General features: G+C 40.0%; 1 protein-coding gene across 3 annotated transcripts in view; it reads left to right on the top strand.

Annotated features, from left to right (window-relative positions):
* PLS1 (plastin 1) overlaps nucleotides 1–18326 on the top strand; it is a 112991-nt gene that overhangs the window by 11595 nt on the left and 83070 nt on the right. Inside the window, exon 1 of one of the 3 annotated variants that reach the window (XM_011958081.1) lies at nucleotides 15542–15717. The exons of the other annotated variants lie outside the window; for them this stretch is intronic. The gene's annotated coding sequence lies outside the window, so the exon portion shown is untranslated. Of the gene's footprint in view, nucleotides 1–15541; nucleotides 15718–18326 lie in introns of those variants that run through there. 3 annotated transcript variants of the gene reach the window in all.

The following is an 18326-nucleotide window of genomic DNA, read 5'->3' as shown; positions in this document are numbered from 1 at the left end:
CAGCATCTAACCTAAGGGTAAAGCCAAAGATACATTTTTCACTGCTTTAAATGTAGCAGAGAATGTTGTTTTGCTTGTAATAAAACATAAAGTTAATAGAAATTCAGACTGACTTTTAGAATTCCATAGCACTATGGCAGCATCCAATGTATATTAAGTACTTCCACCTACATCAATCCCAGTAATTCTCAAAATGCTTTGTGAAGGGAGTAGGAACTGAGACTCAAAGAGGCTGTGTCATTTGGCCTGAGACTCACACAGCTTGTCAGTAGAAGTGCTGAGATTTGAACTCAGGGCTGTGGAAGCCTATACCCTGCTGCCTGCCAGATTCCAGAGTTTCCAGTGGTTTTAAATCATGGAATGTATCAAAGGACACAGGCTTGAGTCCTTATCTTACTGGATATTTTCACTGCCAGCCAAAGGAGATAGCATCTTTCTGTGTTTAAGGCCCCACTGAAATTGGTTGGTCCGATTAACAGCATACCTGTTGACTGCTAACAAAGAGAAACTAAGCCAGCTTTGCCTGGGGCACTAATTCCTGCCACATGTCTTCTGAAAATGAAGCCCAAGGGTCATAAAGCAGGCAACCAACTATGTGAGAGAACAACATTAGCTGAGTATGTTTGCCAGCGGTTACATTGCGCAATGTATGTCTTAGTTACCTCTCAAGTTTTTTCAATAAGTGAGTGTCAGAGAGGATTTGATTTTAAATATTTATCTTTAAATTGGAGTAGATGTGGTAATAATGTGTGAATGTACTTGAAATGAAATAATAAAGTTGCATAGATAGCTGTCTGAGGAAGGTTTGGAAAATTTCCCTGCTTATTCAGCTAATTTTTGTAAAGTGCCCAAGATGACTGATCACAGATTAATACAAAGTTTCTTTCTATACTACCAAAATATCAGACTTTATGTATTAGTCAGGATAGAGTAGTTTGTGCTGCAGTAACAAATTAACCATGAAATCTCCATTGCTGTCTTGCTCATGTAAATGTCTGTGTTTATTGGCTGTTCTCCAGGGCAGCTCACCTATATGCAATGACTCAGAAATCCAGGCTGCTGTCATTTTTGTGAATTTGCTTTCTTAACATGGAGCTTTCAAGTGGTCCCACCGGAGGAAGGGGAACTGGATAATCACGTACCAGCTCTGAAATGCTTTGGCCTCGAGTGACAAAAATCACTTTGATTCACAGCCTATTGGCTAGAACTAAGCTCATCACCCTGCTTAATAGCAAGGGCCTAGAAGTGAGAGGGAGCACATGAGTATTCAGTGAACAATAAATGTCTTTTGCATCCCTGGTTTTAGAGCAATAGGAGTAGTTAAATCGTTTGCCAAAGTCTCTTCAGTAGAGATAGAAAAATGGACTGAATATTTAGTGATAATTACTTGATAAAAAATTGTAAGTGAATTTTGCCATAAACTATTAACATTTGCAATAATTTATATATGGCTGATTTAGCAACCTGATTTCCATTTGTGGATATGGTTATACCTTCTAAGGGTATGACAGTAAAGTTAGCTTCTTTTACATTATAATACTTCAGCTGATGGTGCTGATGATCAAAGCTTGTATGTATGTATGTATTTTGAGATGGAGTCTTGCTCTTTCACCCAGGCTGGAGTGCAGGGGTGCCATCTTGTCTCACTGCAATCTTCACCTCCCTGGTTCAAGCAGTTCTCCTGCCTCAGCTTCCCGAGTAGCTGGGATTACAGGCACGGGCCTCCATACCCAGCTAATTTTGTATTTTTAGTAGAATTGGGGTTTCACCATGTTGGCCAAGCTGATCTCGAACTCCCGACCTCAGTTGATCCATCTGCCTCGGCCTCCCACAAAGCTTATATTTATTAAGTATCTCCTATGTGCCAGGTACTCTAAATGTTTTATATGAATTATGTTAATTTAGATGGGGACTGCAATTTCATCTCTGTGGTAAATATTCTCCAGTTCCATCAGCTTGCCTTGTTTGAATGGTGCTAGACTCATCACTGTGCAGATAGCTCCCCTCTAGAAACCAGGTTGTCACTAAATTACCTTAAAAATAAGGCTCTGTAGGTTGAATGTGACACTCTGGATATTGTCTAACTAGCACAGAGATCTAACATTTACTGTGATTCGGATCATACTTAAATTTAGCAGCTTAAGACTTTGTAAACCTTTTAAGCAGCCATATCTGAAAAGAAGCTTGAGGTAAGCTAAGCCCATAGGATGTTTTTTTAATATAATTTTTTCCCAAATGAATTCTGTGTTTTTGTGATTCTCATATTGTCTTAAAATGGATATATTTGATGAACGCAGAATTCTCTTGTTGGTTTGTCCTTTTGATGTCCTCTTTCCCTACTCTCTTCAGTGTGGCCTCAGATTCCACCATTAGAATGATAGGATGACAAAGATCCTCGCTGGACCACACAGACTGGGGCAGTCCCTCTCTCACTCAGTTTTCAAAAAGGCTCTTGGTTGTTTGAGAACAACTATCTTTACCACATATGAGGAGCCCCATCTCAGGCTTTTCATGTTGATTCCACATTTATTCATCAAAAAGCTGAACACAATTTTGGGCCCAGGCACTGAGCCAGGCCTCATCTGTCTCTACCATCATAGAGCTAACAGTCTAGACCAGAAGTTGGCAAACTTTTTCTGTAAAGGGCCAAGTAATAAATATTTTAGGCTTTGTGTTTCATATGGTCTCTGTCTCTGCTACCTAACTCTGCCCTTGTAGCATGAAGGCTGCCATAGACAATATGTTCATGAATAAGCATAGCTGTCTTCCAATAAACTTTCTTTGTGCGCACTGAAATGTTAATTTCTTGTAATCTTCCCTTGTCACAAACTATTATTCTTTTGATTTTTCTCTCTTAGCTGTTTAAGAATGTAAAAACTATTTTTAGTTCACAGGTTACATGCAAGCAGGCAGTGGACCAGATTTGGCCTTCAAGCTGAATTTGTCAACCCCCTGGTCTAGAATGAGCTCTGTGTTGTTTTATTCTCACAAATACATACTGAACTGCCTTAATAATTACTTAAATTGGTCGAGCATGATGACTGATGTCTGTAATCTCAACACCTTGAGAGGCCGAGGTGGGAGGATCGTCTGAGGCCAAGAATTCAAGACCAGCCTGGGCAACGTAGTGAGACCTTGTCTCTACAAAATTAGCCAGATATTGTGGCATGTGCCTGTAGTCTTAGCTACTCAGGAGGCTGAGGCAGGAAGGTCACTTGAGCCCAGGAGTTTGAGGCTGCAGTTAGCCATGATTGTACCATTGTACTGCAACCTTGGCAACAGAGCAAGACCTTGTCTCCCAAAAATTTTTTAAAAATAGTATGTATATAGTACTATATATAGTATGTATGTAGTATTATATGGTATGTACATACTATATACATAAGTGCATACACATATTGCTTTTGAGGACCATTGATTTTATGATAATCATGAATCACCAATATTGAAAATAATAGCCAATATCTATTGGGCATTTACTATTACATATATTAGGCTTTTTTTTTAAAGCCTTTTGCTATTTGTTTTAATTAAGCCTCCCTGAAACTGTATGAAGTTGGTATTATTATCCTCTTAACTTTTTAGCTATGAAACCAAGACTCAGAAAGGTTAAATGACTTGTTTAAGATGATATAGTTAGTAAGAGGCAGACATTCTCAAGAATTCTAACTCTAAAGCCAGTGCTCTCAATGACATATTATGCCTCTCTAGGTACTGAAATATATGTGCAAAAGTCATTAGGCCATTTTTTATTACAATGTAAGAAAACAGAAGTAAAGATTAAAAAATTATTTTTCCTAAGAAAGAAGTATGTCATTGAAAGAGGAATTTAGCAAATGAGTGCTTAAATAGTTCTCACTGGTTTAATTTTAACTAGTTTCTGTCCATGAGAAAGGACAATCAACTCCAACTCAGGATAAACAGCATGCTGGGACCTTTCCCTTTTCGGAACTGAATTAACACTGATAATCAGGGCCGGGCTGGATTTACAGTGTAGTGCTGTATCGTGTCCGGTGCCAAAATCGTAATACAGATACATTGTATTTGTATGTAAGGTTTACAGAATGCTCTGTTGTATGTGATAAGTTATGTGAAAGTGCTTCGTGACCTGCAAATCATATTCCAAAGAGATCATTGTTCATCATCCTGGTGGCTCATGCCACTGTAGATAGAGCCTTAGTCCTACCTTCTGTAGATAGAGCCTTAGTCCTACCTTCGGTCGTTGCTTTAGCTGGATCAGTAGAAAAGGTTAGATCTCAAGTAAAGATAACTGAAAGATTCCTAGTGGACTATTTAAAATTTCCCTTCACCAGCCAGTGGTGGTGTTGTGCACCTATAATCCTAGCTACTCCAGAGGCTGAGGTGGGAGGATCAGTTGGAGCCCAGGAGCTGGAGTCCAGCCTGGTCAACACAGCAAGACCCTGTCTCAAAAAAAAGAAAGAAAGAAAAGTAAAACTAATCCCTTATTTAATTTTGAGCCTGTTTTATTTTTAATTTTTTTTTTTTTTCTTTGAGACAGAGTCTCAGTCTGTCGCCCAGGCTGGAGTGTGGTGGCACGATCTTGGCTCACTCCAACCTCTGCCTCCTGGGTTCAAGCAGTTCTCCTGCCTCAGCCTCCTGAGTAGCTGGGATTATAGGCATGCGCCACCACACCCAACTAATTTTTGTATTTTTAGTAGAGACAAGGTTTCACCCATGTTGGCCAGTCTGGTCTTGAACTCCCAACCTCAAGTGATCCACCCACTGCGGCCTCCCAAAGTGCTGGGATTACAGGCGTGAGCCACCGTGCCCGGCCAGTTTTGAGTCTGTTTTATGTTGAACCAGGAGAAAAGGACTAAAGAATCTATTCTCATCCTGGAAAGTCTGAGAAGAAAGAGAAGTAGGATCAGATACAGTTTATTTTCCCATTTAAGTTCTGGTCTTAGGGCTGGGCACCATGGTTCACGCCTGTAATCCCAGCACTTCGGGATGCCAAGGTGGGCAGATCACTTGAGACCAGGAGTTCAAGACCAGCCTGACCAACGTGGTGGAACCCCATCTCTACCAAAAAATACACAAATTAGCCAGATGTGGTGGCTAAAGCCTGTAACCCCAGCTACTCGGGAGGCTGAGGCAGGAAAACTTGAACCTGGGAGGTTGCAGTGAACTGAGATCATGCCGTTGTACTACAGCCTGGGTGATAGAGGAAGACTCTGTCTCAAAAGAAAAAAAAGTTTTCAACTTAAAAAAAGAAAAGAAAAAAGATAAGTTCTGGTCTTAGAAGGAAAGAGGTATCAAGGAGAAGGAAGGATTTTGAAAAGAAAATATTATTTACCTTGACACTGACTCACTAATCTGATCTTGTGAGCAAAGACCAGGAATTCAAAAGATACCCACACTTGTGCCACCCTGGGGCGTATCTCTTGCTGTAGCACTGAGGTCATAGGATGGCATAGTAGTATCTTCAAACAGTTCATTGTACATGCAAATAACAGATGATTCAAGACAGGAAAAGATCTTTGTACACTTTTATTGCACTGTGTTTCCTGTTCCATAAAAATTCTCCTCTAAGCTACTCTGTAGTAGAGCTTATTGCTAAATGAAGAGGACTAGCAGGTGACAGGGTCTTTTCAAAAACAACATACTTTTATTTGCTTTATGTATAATTAAAAATTAGGTGCACCATAAAATTCTATATTTGGTACCCTCTGATTATGGAATTTCTGTCCTATAACAATACAGGATATGGCTACTTTTTGCTTCATTAGTCTAAATCTTTTAAGGAACTAGAAATGTTAAAAAGAGGATTGCCTTTTTATTTTGAGTCCCTTGACTATCTCTCTCCTCACCCTCTGTGAGTCAGGCCACTTTGGGATTTGCCTTTTGTTCATGATCTGTACAATTACAGCTTCATGACTGAGAATGGAAGCAACCACCAGCTAAGGAGGAAAAAGAATACATATGTTCTTTCAACAGCACCATACCATATAATTTCAACTCAGGGATAGCTCAGGAAATCAGCAGCGGCAGGCAGTAGAGCTTACACTTAACTACCAAGGGTAGAAAGGGTGTGTAGAAGCGGGGGGTCGTTCAGGTATGCTCTGTGGAAGAAGGCAGTGAAAGAATGAGGATGGCAGGGAATCACAAGGCCTGTGCCAGACTTCAAGGTTCACATGTTAGCTAGAGGGCACAGCAACCCTGGCTTAGCCCAGTGTTACCATATAGGAATGTGGGTGCAGTATTGCCGGACATTCTGATTTTAAATGAAAAAGCAGAAATCTGAACTTTATGCTAATCTCCGAATTTTTATATATTTGCTCCAAAATTTAAAAAAATAAATCCAACACTCAATGAGCCACAGAGGACATGTGTCCAGGCAGTGTTTGGCCCATGGATGCCGTTTTGTCCCTTTGGCAGCCAGGAGAGGCTCTTAGTTTGGTGAAGGAGGAGTTATAAGAGCCTGTGATGGGTGCCCCAGGAGTATGGCGGCTATAGAGTGTGAGACTTGGCCTGGGTTCAACCTGCTACTTTCTGTTTCTGTTTTGTGGAGGAGGGTGTGTTTTAATTCTGCTTAAGGAAACTCTTGCTCTCTAGATTTCCTTCCTGGAGAAAGAGGAGTTGGAAGTGTTGAATGCTGTTGGGGACTTCAAGAGCTGGGTGAGGCTGGGCAGCGGTGAGGCAAGCCTGGCTAAACTACGGGTTTCAAGGCAGGGTGTCATTTGAAAATTGAACAGAAAATTGAACAGACAGAGAAGCATCCATCTGCAGGATGTGGGTAGGGTGGGAGAACACAGAACAGAAACAGAGCTTCCAGACCCAAGGATGGAAAATGAGGGTAGAGTGGGAGTAGTTAAGAGGTGCCCAAGGCATTGAAGAATAGCCCCAGGTCTAGGTTTAGTTGTGGGTGGGAAGGAAGCTGTTGAGGCAGCCAACGTGGTCTGGACAAGTTAGTTGTCGATGATTGACCCAGAGAAGTGACGTAGGCTGAATTTCTTGAAGACCCTATATCTTCTCTCCATTTATATTACTTTGGTGGTAAAAGCATGTTCCACAGGAGCAAGAACATTATTCATTGTATACAGATGATATCATCTGGCTTCAGCATTATGGCTGAGACAAGGCAGGGTCACTGTGCTTCCAGAGTGAGGCCACAGACTTTGGAATTCCTAGTTATCTTCCCGATCATCCCACAATCATGATCATGATGGATACTCTTGAGGGCCTGATAATTCAGACTCTTCTTCCTTTTATTTTTTGAACCAACTGAGAAATAGATATAGGTCTCTGAAATGGAGTTTGAAATGTCAGCTTTATTCTTGGTGGAGTGGGGCCAGGATTGCAGCCTGGGCCTGTGGCCAAATGTCCTTCCTAATATCGTTCTTCCCAGAAGCTTAACGTCTACTCACCACATCCCCAGGAAACCTAGTGAACAGTTGCCTCTGGGTCTTTTACCATGTGAAGGAAGAGGAGAGCTTGTGTCCTGAGGACAAGCAGGTGCTAAAGAGGGAAGGGGCAAACCATGTAAGGACAGTGATGTTTAGCACTGTACCCCACCCCGCTCGGTTAAAACCACTTGAGCTCCATTGAGTATAGCAGTGGTTTTAAAAGTGTGGCCCCCAGACAAGCAGCATTAGCATTCCCTTGAAGCTGACTAGACATGCAGACTTTTGGTCTCCATTCCAGACAAACTGAATCAAAGATTCTGGAGGATGGACCCAGGAGTCTACGTTTTAATAAGCCCTTTTGGTGATTCTATTGCATTTAAGGTCTGAGAACTATTGCAGTAGAGGAATGAGGTTCAGTGGGCCCAAGACACTTACTGTCTCTCCAGTGAGGTAAATCAGTTCCCATTTTATGGAGGAGAGAGAAAGAAGTGCAAAGAGGCCAGAGGTGCTGCTTTGACAATAGGTCCTCATGGAAACATAAAGATAAGGGTTTCCCCCAACAGATAATCCTGCCCTGTAGTCTGGAAGATGATAGTTTGAGAAAAAATAGCAAGAGCAAACATGAAGACTTTCTTCAGATGCCCCTTTTCTTATTAATGTTTTCTACCTTTTCTATAAAGGATAAGGTAAAGAAAAAACAATGATGGAGGAAGACACACTAGCAGGAAGAGAAAGAACACTAAATGATATAGAAAATAATAGGTATTATATTTCTTCCTTTACAATTAATCACTTACTTTTCTATATCATTAATTAAATTTTTAGTCTCTGTCACAAGAACAGAAAACCAAACAACGCATGTTCTCACTTATAGGTGGGAATTGAACAATGAGATCACTTGGACACAGGAAGGGGAACATCACATACTGGAGCCTATTGTGGGAATGGGGGAGCGGGGAGGGATAGCATTAGGAGATATACCTAATGTAAATGACAAGTTAATGGGTGCAGCACACCAACATGGCACATGTATACATATGTAACAAACCTGCACGTTGTGCACCTGTACCCTAGAACTTAAAGTATAAAAAAAAAATTTTAGTCTCTGATTTGTTTTTCTAGTTGTGACCCCAACAGCAGGCCATTTGACTGTGATCATGTCAGCATGAACTGGAGTGCTATTTACTTTTTGTATCTATTCATTTTCATGTTGAATTGTGTGTACTGTTTAGTGACACAATTATTATTATTGTATTATTATTATTATTTTTGATGGAGTCTCAGCCACCCAGACTGGAGTGCAGTGGCGCGATCTCAGCTCACTGCAACTACTGTCTCCCGGGTTCAAGCGATTCTCCTGTCTCAGCCTCCCAAGTAGCTGGGATTACAGGCACCTACCATCATGCCTGGCTAATTTTTGTATTTTAGTAGAGATGGGGTTTCACCATGTTGGACAGGCTGTTCTTGAAACCTTGACCTCAGGTGATCGTAAGCCCAGGCCTCCCAAAGTGCTAGGATTACAGGCATGAGCAAAGTGGTAGGATTACAGGCATAAACAATTATTTATGTCCTTCATATTCACCTGGAGTTGAGATTATTTAAATTGCTTTGTAACCTTGAGTAGGTCATTTAATTGCAGTTTCAATAGTCTTCAAATCACAATGGACCCTAGCCCAGTTAGCCACTAAAATAGCCTGTGATGGCAGGCTCTTGTCACAATAATCCATATAGTTGGCATTTCATATTTTAAGGTTAAAAAATGGATACATTTCCAAAATGTTGTGATTAGGAAGTTTTTTGTTTTTTTTTTTTTTGCTTTAGCCAACGTTTTTAGAGGTTTGGAATAAAATTATGCCCCCTTGGGTACATGTAGCCTTAACTAGACATGGATGCCAGTCTCTTGTAAACACGCTCAATTCCTTGCAGTCCAGAATGGAAGCTTGTTTCCATTAAATGTTTAGTCTTTCCAGATACTGTTATAGGAATGAAAAATGCTAAAGAATTCAAGCTGCCTCTGATTTCATATGAAAATGGAATTATGGTGGTAGAGATCATCATAGTAACTGAATGGTTGCCATGTTCCAAGAGCTGTGCTTAATCTGTCATAACTCTGTGGGCAGGTAGGTCTTTCATTCCTTTTATACAGATGAGGAAACTAGGCACAGAGAACTTAACTGACTTGCCCAAAGCACCCCATCTGTGCTTGAGAAACAGGAGCCGACTTAAATCCAAGTCTGCTCATATCAAAGCTATGTCCTTAATCATCTAGTCTGCTAGATGGGCTAACTCCCGACAAGATTTGCACTTGGCGCCTTGATCAGCATAGCAGAGGTCTCAGGTAGTTAGTGGGAGAAATGGGGAGTGCTTCAGCAATATTAACCATTTGTTCGAGGAAAAAGTTCAGAAATACTTATTTTAGATCTCATTCAGATTCCTAGGCCTCATCCTAAAACTTCTCAATGAGACTCGTTGGGTTGAGACCCAGGAATCTGCATTTAGAATAAAGTCCACATGTTGATTTTATGACTAATGAAAACCTGCTACACCTGGCCGGGTGTAGTGGCTCAGTCCTGTAATCCTGGCACTTTGGGAGGCTGAGGCAGGTGGATCACTTGAGGTCAGGAGTTCAAGACAAGTGTATTCAATATGGTGAAACCTCATCTCTACTAAAAATACAAAACTCAGCCAGGCTTGGTGGCATGCGCCTGTAATCCCAGCTACTCAGGAAGCTGAGGCAGGAGAATTGGTTAAACCCAGGAGGCAGAGATTGCAGTGAGCCAAGATCGCACCACTGCACTCCAGCCTGGGCAACAGAGCGAGACTCTGTCTCAAAAAAGAAAAGACGATTACTGCACCTAATTGCTAGGCATCATTTCATGTCTATTTCAGTAATCTGTGGGGCCCAGTCTCTCAGGAAGGATTAAGACAGAGGTATGCCTGCTCATCGTCATTGGCAGAATCTTGAGTATTTTTATTTTTGTAGTGTTTTTCTTTTTAAGCTCCTACACTAAATATTTGACTAACATCTAATATGTATATGTTATTGGAGGGAAAATGTATTTAAGGAGAACTGTAAAATCGACATTGATCTCTCCCCTCAAACAAACTCTGCCTACCCCCTGCCCTGCTGCATCTCCCAAATGATAGCTGTTCTCTCGTGGATAATCCAAGGCCAAGGTGATAAGAACATCCCATTCTGAATAAAACTATCCGAGCCTGTATTAGCTTTCTATTGCTCCCATAACAAACTTCCACAAGTTTAGCAACTTAAACAGTACAAATTTATTATCTTACAGTTCTGTAGGTCGGAAGTTTGACACAGATCTCACCAGGCTAAAGTCAACACAGCAGGACTGCATTCCTTTCTGGAAGTTCTAGGGGAGAATCATTTTCATGGCTCACTGGGTTGCTGGCAGAATTTAGTTTCTTTTGGTGGTAGGCCTGAGATCTCCGTTTTCTTCCCAGATGTAAAGGGAAGGCCATCCCCAGCTTGTAGAGGCCACCTGCATCCCTTGGCCCATGGTTCCTTTCCTTTGTCTTCATAGCCAGTGACAGTGGGTCAAGCCCCTCTTACACTTTGGTTCTCTGCTTTTAAAGACTCATGTGATTAGACTGGGTCTGCCCAAATAATCTAAGACAATCTGCCTCATCTCAAGGCCCATACCCTTAATGAACATCTGCAAAATCTGTTTTCCCATGTAAGGTACCATATTCATAGGTTCTGGGGATTAGGATGTAGGCATCTTTGGGGGACGGGGTATTATCCTGCCTGCCACAGATGCATTGTCTGCCTTTGTTGACAAATAAGATAACAGTGGTTATCACTACCAGCAGGAGCAGGGCTCCAAGCATTCATATTGATGTACATGAGAAAATGTGACTTAACAGGGTATCTTTCTAAATAGAAAACATTTCAGGGCCAGATTCCAAAACAAATAGTTTTGAAAAGGATGTTTCAGGGCTTTTGTGTAGTCAAGCAGAGCTGCCACAACATTTGTCTCTATGAGTAGGAAAGGAAGGTAATTCACGTTGAGCTTGCTTCTCTGGTAGCTTGGATTCAGAAAAAAATTCTGATATGAAATAGGCACACCCATTCAGCCAGAATATTTGCTTTTTGTGACTCATTGCCTACCATATGCTCCCCTGCTTCCACACCTTTGTTCATGCACTTTCAGCTGCTTGGTGTGCCCTGTGTCTACCAATTTATCTATGATACATATTTATGACAAGTTTTGACACCTACTTATTCTAGGCAACATTTTCCAAGATGCTAAAAGTATGACATCTACTTATTTTCCCCAAAAACTGAAGTAAAATGCTAAAAATAATCCATGTCATCTGCCAGATTTCCAAAGGCTGTTTTTGAGTTCTTCTCTATGATGTTTTCCTCCATAAATGTGTTCAGCATTAAAGAAACCCCTGAGCATCTTGGCTATAGTAAGTACTTAGTAACCACTTAACTGATTTGAAGTACTAAATTTAAGTAATTGATTATATTATCTTTATACCAAAAGTCTGCAAGATGTATGTATGTATTGTGTCCTTAGAATATTCTAAACAAAAGAACATTGCTAAGAGTGTTTCATATAAGCAAGTAAAACTGGGATTGTTAGAGGTGAGGTTTCCAATTCATCTTTTACTAAATATGTTAATTCATGTTCTATCAGATTACTCAGAGGTATAATGGGCAAGGGAGTGGACTTTTTTCTTCTATTTTAAAATGTGATGTATAGTATATATGCAGAAAGACATAAAAATTATGTGTATAGATTGATGAATTTTCACAAATGACTACTCCCACAGTCAGCACCCTATCGAGAAACCAGATTTACTCCTGGCTCCCCAGAAACTCTCTGACTGCTTTCCAGTTGCTGTCATTCTCAGGGGGTCATCACTACCTTGATGCTTCAGAAGTTTAAGAAGTAGACTTTTTTTCTTTTCTTTTTTTTTTTTTTTTGAGGCAGAGTCTTGCTCTGTTGCCCAGGCTGAAGTGCAGTGGCACGATCTTGGCTTACTGCAATCTCTGCCTCCCAGGTTCAAGTCATTCTTCTGCCTCAGCCTCCCAAGTAGCTGGGATTACAGGTGCTGCCACCATGCCTGGCTAATTTTTTGGTATTTGTAGTAGAGATGGAGTTTCACCATGTTGGCCAGGCTAGTCTCAAACTCCTGACCTCAGGTGATCCACCCACCTCAGCCTCCCAAAGTGTTAGGATTACAGGTGTGAGCCACCGTGCCAAGCCTGAGAAGTAGACTATTTTTAAGATACAGAAAGATATTCTCACAGATGATATGACAATCTTAGAAACAAATCTCTAAGCAAATGTTTATGGGTTTATAGAGATTTTTTTAAATGTGACTCTTGCCTTGAAGGTGCATTTAAACATGGAATAGTAAATTCTTTTCTAAATGTTCTTGCTTTATCAAATAATTTGAATTACAGATACAACTTTGACTCAGTTTATTATTCTCCAGTATTTATTGAGTACTTGTGATGGTTCAAAATATTCATAGGCTGTTAAAACTGCATCATACAGGCCGTATGCAGTAGCTCACACCTGTAATCGCAGCACTTTGGGAGGACAAGGTGGGCAGGTCACTTGAGGTCGGGAGTTTGAGACCAGCCTGGCCAACATGGTAAAACTCTGTCTCTACTAAAAATACAAAAATTAGCTCAACGCGGTGGTGGGTTCCTGTAATCACAGCTACTCGGGAGGCTGAGGCAGAAAAATGCTTAAACCTGGGAGGGGCAGAGGTTGCAGTGAGCCGAGACTGTGCCCCTGCACTCTAGCCTGGGCAACAGAGTGAGACTCTGTCTCAAAAAAAAAAAATAAAATAAAAGAACAAACAAGAACTGCACCATATCCTTGGCCCTGATCAGTGACTTGGCACCATATCATTTTCTACATAGTTGTTATTGAGATCAAATTAGAAAATTCTTCAGTATTTTTTTTCTGGAAGTTTGGTTTAGGCTCATAGTGGATATTGAAGAAGAATATATTGTCAGCAAAAGTGGCAATCTCTATACTGTACATTTTAACTGTCTACTGTGACATTTACCAACAAGAGAAATTGAAATGGCTTGTAACAGAATGTAATGGGTAAACCCTTAGAGCAATTGGATTCACAGCTGTAATGTCCCTCATTCCCCATCTACCCTCTGTGTTCAAGGATGTTTGCTGAAGCATTATTTCTAAAAGTAAAACATAGGAAACCACCTTAGTTAGCAACCGGAATGCTTAAATAAATCATGGTATAGTCACAACATGGACTGTTATGAAGCATGAAAGGCATACTTTCAAAAACTGAAAACTTTAGTATTAAGTAAAACTATATATAGCAAATACCAATTTTGTTTGGAAAATTGTATATTCAAACACATGTACATAGAAGAAAGATTGAAAATTTATAACATTTTGGCCTTGGTTATTTCTGAATGGTATGCTTGAGAACAATTTAGGTTTTATTATTTTCCAAATACTTTTAATTCTGCATATTGCTTTTCAACAATCAGAAAATAACCACACAGGATCCATTTTTATAAAAGGACACATAGGGCAGATAATTGGTTTTTCCCGTGAAGTGAAGTCCTAGGGGAAATCAGACAGAGCAAATACATGATTAGTCAAGAGGTTAGCAGAACTCCATGCAACAGCAGCAGGACTACAGCCATCCATAGGTGGTCTCCTTGAAATAATGGAATTTTCAGTGCAAAAAACATTAATGTCACCTCATCCAACTTTCTATGTAGGGATTCCCAAAGACAACAGCCTGTGCACCTCCAAAATTGACTCTGAGCTTTTGGACACACGGGTCCAGTGTTCCGGGTGTAGAACCTCACTGTTCCAGTCCAGGTTGTCTCTGGACCACGTGGACAGAATATTTCCTTACATTGGGTGCAGAATTTGTCTCCTGGTATTTCTGCCAGTGGTTCTCATTCTACCAGCTTGTGGCCATAAAGAGCAAGAATAAGCCTTCTTCAATGCAGATGTCCTTTAAAATATTTAAATATGAGTGTGTATTTTTAACATTCATTGAGGTATAATTTAGGTATGCTAGACTGTACCCATTTAAAGTGGACAACCAGCTGTGTTTAGACAGGTATATACAGCCACCAAATCACCACCACAATCAAAATATAGAACACTTCTTTTCCTCCAAAGCCGCCTGGTGTATTTTGCTTTCCATCCCTCCTTTCACCCTGTTCTAAGCAACCTTTGTTCTGCTGTCACCATAGGTTAGTTTGTATTTTCTAGAATTTCCATAAATGGGATCATGCAGTACTGTATGTACTTGAAAAAAAAAAAAAAAAAACTGGCTTATAAAAGTCCTTAACTTTTCCTTTCACTTTATGAAACAGTTTTATAACATCCATTCTTTACCTTTATGGAGCCATCATAAAAGATGTTTTAGACTTTCCCTTCAGATAATGATAATTAACCAGACAGTGAAAATGCATTATACATTTTGTAAGTGAAACTGTTCTTGCCTCACTTAAATGGTTATATTGGACTATAACCCTTGGGGCATCTTCTGGTTTTAACACTGTATAATACTATAACATGTTTTCAGTTACTATTCAAAGATAATTTTGGATATTTGCTTGAAATTAGTCCAGTGACTCTAATTGAAATTCAGTAAGATGTTAGGGTTTGTTTGTTTTTGGTTTTACAGTTTCCTAATTATTTCTGGGAATTAATTTTTCATGATTTTTTACATGGTGAAAACAATATTGGTATTTTCTTTTCTGTTTTAAGAGATAGGGTCTTGTTATATTGCCCAGACTGGAGTGCAGTGGCTATTCACAGGAGTTATCATAGCACACTACATCCTTGTTCTCCTGGACTCAGGTGGTTCTCCTGCCTCAGCCTCCCAAGTAGCTGGGATTATAAGCATATACCACCGTGCCCAGCTTAACATTGCCATTTTTAAATTAAAGTGACAGAGGAACATTTATAAAAAGAATATGGAAGCTCATAGGTAGTCCCATTCCATAGGAAGAAAACCTGCGTGGGTAAAATCTAAGGGGTAAGGTGAATACCACAATGTATTTTCAGCTCCCCAGCTATAATCAAATAGAAATGATTATGACATCCACATTTTTGTCTCTTGATTTTTTTTTTATGGTTCTAAACCACACCCATGTTGCAGGTTGGCCTTTCTACTGAGAGTAAGTTCCGTCAAGATTAAAATCTGTAGTAATAGGCAGAACACTTCTGTGTGGAATTGCTTCTTTTCTTTGGTCAAACACCAGCTTTGGCAGAGGATAGACACAACTTAGGAAGACTGAATTTTAAGTCTTCTGAATTGTTTTTCTGGACTTCCAAATCTCAAGTGATAAGACCAGCAGAAGCAGGTATACAAAAATTTCTCTCTGTCGATAGCAATAAGACAGCCTCGGATTCCAGGCTGCTTTTTCATGTAATTGTTAGATTGAGAAAAACACCCCCATAGTATTTCTTTTTTAAATGCATTCTTGCTTTGGGACTCTAGATGGCTTTGTATAATCAATGTAAATAGGAACCTTGGTGTGAAGATACAATTCTTAATTCTCTCTTCATTTTTCTGTTTGAAAACTTTCTTCTGTAAGCACCACTGGTTAGAGAAGAAAGGACTGTTTTGGTTTATTCGGGGTTGGATAAAAATATTAGACTCATAATTCTCCGTTGGGCCTTGGTTTTCCTTTCAGAAATGGATATAAGTTGTAGGAGAATGCTGAAGTGACTGAATGTACTCTTTCTGTGCCACCTAGAATGTGTGTGTATTATTGCTTGGAAACTTGATGCTTTCAATCAGATGGAAACAGCTCTTCCAGTCTACAGTTTAATTGTGGATAAGCAAAACTCCGCTTTTTTCCAGAGAAATTTCACAGATTATAAGACATAGTAATAGAGGGTATCTCCAGTACTAGGAATGTAGTAAGATTCTATCTAAGCAACTGGAGTCTGAAGAAAATATCTAAATGGAAATAAATTCTTTATCATTATATTTGTTCCTCAGCATTTCCAAGTACCAAAATGTACTTGAGGATAACAACTTTGCTTAAAACCTTTTCACTGTTTCATTGAATTTGGGAAGGGCCTGAAAGCTTTCAGAAAGATGATTTTCTTATAGTGTACAAATAAGCAAGTTGCTCTTTCGTGAACATTTTTAATGGTTTCTGAGGCTGGCCAAAAAACTCTGTCTTTACCCTACGCAGCCCTAGAAGCTGTAGCAGCCTTACCTTAAGTTCTTTTCTTAGTAAAGCAGAAAATGAGCAGTTCCCACCCTGTGTAAAGCTGAGAAGATCTTGAATGATGCATGTCGAGGAAACTTGGATACTGATACTGCTGGCAATTTATATAGGCCCCAGTGCCAAAGAATTAAAGACTCTGGAGTTTTCTTAAAAGAGGCCAGCTTTTAAAAAGTTATGTTTTCTTTTCACAGTGACCTGAGCTCTTAAACCTAAGTAGAGAGTTAAGACTTGCTCAGCTTTGTGAGGCAGTCAACTTATTTGTATGCACCATAGAATACTCTGTGGCTCTTGTTAGAGAAGTGAACACATTGTGATCAATTAACCATGGAAAGTGAGTGCCATGGGAAAATTTTACATAGTTAAAACAAAACACATGGCTTTCTTAGGAACTGGAATTGCCTTTCCTATATTATACCTGGAGTCCAACAAAGGCTATGCCTTTGTGCCAGTGCTTTTATAATGAATCAACCAATTGCTCAATTGTATTCTTGTGGAGGAGGGGGATAACATTCCTTTATGATCCCCAGTTTAGATCAGTTTACCACCCAAAGCATGATATTTGATTACCCTTATTATGTTTCTTTGCATAGCTACAAATGTTACTAATGGTGTGGCCTTTTCTAGCCATTTAAAAAAAAGTCTGCCTCTGTGATGACTTAACAGTCAGTGCTGTAAAAGGCACTATTGCTTGGAACCCTGGAAATATGAGCCCAAAGAGAATAGAGCAGCACTTTGGGGTTAGGGATAAACTGCAGAAACAAACCTCTTAAACTCCTGAATATGCCACTGAGTGCCTGACTGCCTACTTTTTCTTCTAAGTGCTGATTTTAATCTCTAAAGCTCCCCGGGTCTGGGCCTCAATTGCTTTAAGAATTATAAAAGTTTAGCTACCATTTCTGACTATGTTCTTCTATTAGAACTAAGGTTTCTAGGGTTCCCTGTTTCTCTTTCCTTCTAAATGTTTCCAACTCAGTTATTGGCATTACAGGAAAAACAAAGTGTTGTCAGAAGCTACTAAATGCTTATCCCTACACCTACCTACTCCAGCTGAGATGGGAGGTCGAGATGCTTCTCCTTTTCACATGTTGGAGCAGTGGTTCCCAGGCTTCTGGAATTTTTAGCTCATCAGTAACAACATGTTGTGCATATACTACTTGCAAGGTCTATATTTTTAATTTTTATATACTAAATGTATATGTTATACATGTTCTACTTAATGTGTAGGTTATATATACTAGGGTATATATGAAGATAAATGCTGCTGGATGTGGTGGCTCATTCCTGTAATCCCAACACTTTGGGAACTGAGGCAGGTGGATTGCTTGAGCCCAGGAGTTCAAAACCATCCTGGGCAACACGGCAAAACCCCATCTCTACTGAAAATACAAAAATTAGCTGGGCGTGGTGGCACACGCCTGTAGTCCCAGCTACTTTGGAGGCTGAGGCAGGAAGATTAATTGAGCCCAGGAGATCGAGGCTGCAGTCAGCTGTGACTGTGCCACTGCACTCCAGCCTGGACAATAGAACAAGACCCTGTCTCACAAAATGAATGAATGAATGAATGAATGAATGAATGAATGAATGAATTCATGCATGCATGCTACTCAGGAGGCTATGTCTTGCTATGTTGGGATTACAGGTATGAGCCACTAAAACTAAACTTAAAAGGATAAGAAGGGGAGCTCATAGAGATTGTGGCGGACTCCTCTTTTGCTAGGGGACTGCTACTT

This window comes from Colobus angolensis, unplaced genomic scaffold, assembly GCF_000951035.1.
Source record: "Colobus angolensis palliatus isolate OR3802 unplaced genomic scaffold, Cang.pa_1.0 Scaffold46, whole genome shotgun sequence".
NCBI lineage: Eukaryota > Metazoa > Chordata > Mammalia > Primates > Cercopithecidae > Colobus > Colobus angolensis.
Note: the sequence above shows the minus strand (reverse complement) of the source record. Positions and strands in the feature narration are given on the sequence as shown.